Raw genomic sequence first — 2,693 nt, forward strand, 5'->3', positions numbered from 1 at the left:
AAAATCCTGAAGTGTTTTTTTTTTTTTTTTTTACAAGGGACAGTAGATTGTGGTGGAGGTGGAAAGTGGGATTTACATAAATACTTATACCTCTCTGAACAATAAAGTGATATCAGGAGTTGGATATTTGGCTTTGGTGCAAGAAGAATGTTTCTCAGATATGAAATATTTGAAAATTATGACTGCAAGAGATCTCTCGTTCTTAAGGTGCTGGAGAAGAAAAGGAAAAAAATGTGTATTTGCATTTCTGTTGTCTTTATGTCACTACTTTTTGTGAACAAAGCACATTTATTAAAAAAAAAAACTGAAAACCTTCTTAAAAATTGTTTCTTTGGGGTGGAGATGCCGTCCTTTTTTCTTCCTGTGCAATCGGTTTATGCTGAAATCCAGTGAAACCAACGCATAGTTATTTTCCTTATTGTCAAGAAAATAGTTCTGTTGGGTTTATTTTGTAAACAACTGAATTATAGTAAAGATGTTAAATTTGGTAGTTCAGTTTCAGCTTCTACATCTCAGTTGTTGTCTTTGCTTTACAGAAGGGTTTTTGGAGTTCCTCCAGTTGATCCTGTATCATGTTTCTTTGCCTGCCTGCTTAGGATGCGACCACTTTCTAATGCAGTTCCTCTCTTCTCTCTCTACATGTTCTTAGTTTCTCCTCTATCTCCCTGAAATATCTTTGCAGCCCCTGTTGTACGTTGGCCCTTTGAGGTCATTGCTGTATTTTTCTACGTGGTGATTTTGAGTACTGGAGGTGTTGGGAAAGGATGGCAGTGGGAAAAGAAACCCAAAGAACTGAAATGCAAGGCTCCTACTCAGATCCAGATTCTAAGAAAATTAGATTTCAGCAGAACTGAAGTGTGTCCCTAGCACTGCAGAGCCTAGCTGGTATATTCTGGTCTCTTACTTGACAGTGAAGATCAGAAAATGTGATTTCACAGCTGTCCTCAGTATTGCTTCCTGCAGAATCTTTCTGTCCTTTTCTTCTTCAGGGAGACTTGCTGACTTGTTCTTAAAAATGTGATCATTCTAAGTCTTTTTAATTGTATCTCCATGAATCAGCAGTGTATCTTTGATTCCATGCAGTTGGGATATGTATGTATTCAGATTTTTGACTCCTTTTTCCTCATTTCCTTAATTTTCCTCAATTCATTGTTGTGTACCTGTAGAATAGCAGATTTTTTTTTTTTAGAAGGGTTGCATTTCACAAACTTGCACAGAAACTTAGTTGTGTTTTTACTTTTTAAGTAAAATATTCTCCAAGAAGTTCAACAAATAGTTGCTTGAAGAGTATTCCTAAATCACGGTTGGACAGATACGGTACCAGCTAAGTGTTGTCCATGATGCTGGTAAAGCATCTGAAGCAGGTGACATGTACTGACCAAGTTAGATTTCTACTGTTCTGCTTGTTAAAGGAAAACCTCTTAGCTTTTTTTTTTTAACCCATGTAACTTTTAGGCTTGTTGGCCAGTTTTATTTAAAATTTGAAGAGGGGAAAGGATTTTGGAGACGACTGAGGTTCTTGTGAATCAGTTGTCTGAATAATTGAGGCAGGAAAGACAGACTGTCGAAGTTTAGATGTTTGAGTATCCAGCTGCCGCCCGTCAAGCACCAGTGCTTCTTGACTAAGGGGATGAAGGGGCTGGTTATGATGAAGGGATTACAGGAACAAAGGACATAAATCTGCAGCAGGCCAGCCCTGTTGCAGCTCAAAAAGCCCTTGTGCGGCAGCTGTCTAAACTCATTCAAAGTTGAACTACCTTTGTTTTGCCTGTCTAAGCAATGGAGCTATTAAGATCCAGAAACTTCCTGCTCTTGCCTACCTGCCTGCGAGGGCCAATTTAAAACATACGTTTCCAACACAGCGTTGTGAAACACTGATGGTCAAGGAAGTGTGCCTTCTGTATAATGCAAGGGGGGTGAAAGCTCTTGTTTAGGAAGCATGCGTCAGCCCAGGACCAGAGTCCTCTCCCCCAGAAGGCTCCGGCTAGCAAATGATGGGAAAGGCTAGAGAGGGTTCAGTTTGTGTTGCAGCCCTGATTCAAACACAGCTTTCCCTCTTCTGTGTCCTAAGCACCAGCTGACAGTGTTTAGAGGTTTGGTTTTTTATTTTCATTCTCCCAGCCTATTAACCTTGCATTTTTTTGTCTGTCGAGGGCAGAATGCGCTTTCACTCTTGCCTATCACCTAGATGCTACTGAATTCCCAGACAGCTGTGGGGCTGGAGGGTGCCAATGGGAACACTGTTACAACCCCACTCTGGCCCATCAACACCAGGTGGGATGTACGTGAGTCTTCTTACAAAATGTTGCTCTGGACTCCAGGCAGCTGGAGCAATGCAACACAGCCCAGGCCTGGCCCTGACAGGGCGCAACACCAGCACCGCTCTCCTCTCTTCTCTCCCCTTCTTACACAGTGTGGACCGGACTCCTCGGTGCAGCCCCTCCTCAGTTGCTCTGGGTATTTTGGGGTATTTCCTCTCCAGCCAGGCATGCCCCCCTTGTCCCTCAGTGCAGCCCCCACAACCCCTCATAACGCCACCTCCGTACCTTGTGCAGGCACAACGGTCACCAACCTAAGTAAGAGCAGAGCTTCCCTCAGAAGTGATAGTGTGTAATACAGCACTAAGTGTTTGTTAAGAAAACTCTTATTCCCGCGGAAGGCGAGGATTTTTGTTTCCTTTCAGCAGAGGTTAC

The sequence above is a fragment of the Aptenodytes forsteri genome, unplaced genomic scaffold, assembly GCF_000699145.1.
Source record: "Aptenodytes forsteri isolate BGI_AS27 unplaced genomic scaffold, ASM69914v1 Scaffold166, whole genome shotgun sequence".
NCBI classification, from domain to species: domain Eukaryota; kingdom Metazoa; phylum Chordata; class Aves; order Sphenisciformes; family Spheniscidae; genus Aptenodytes; species Aptenodytes forsteri.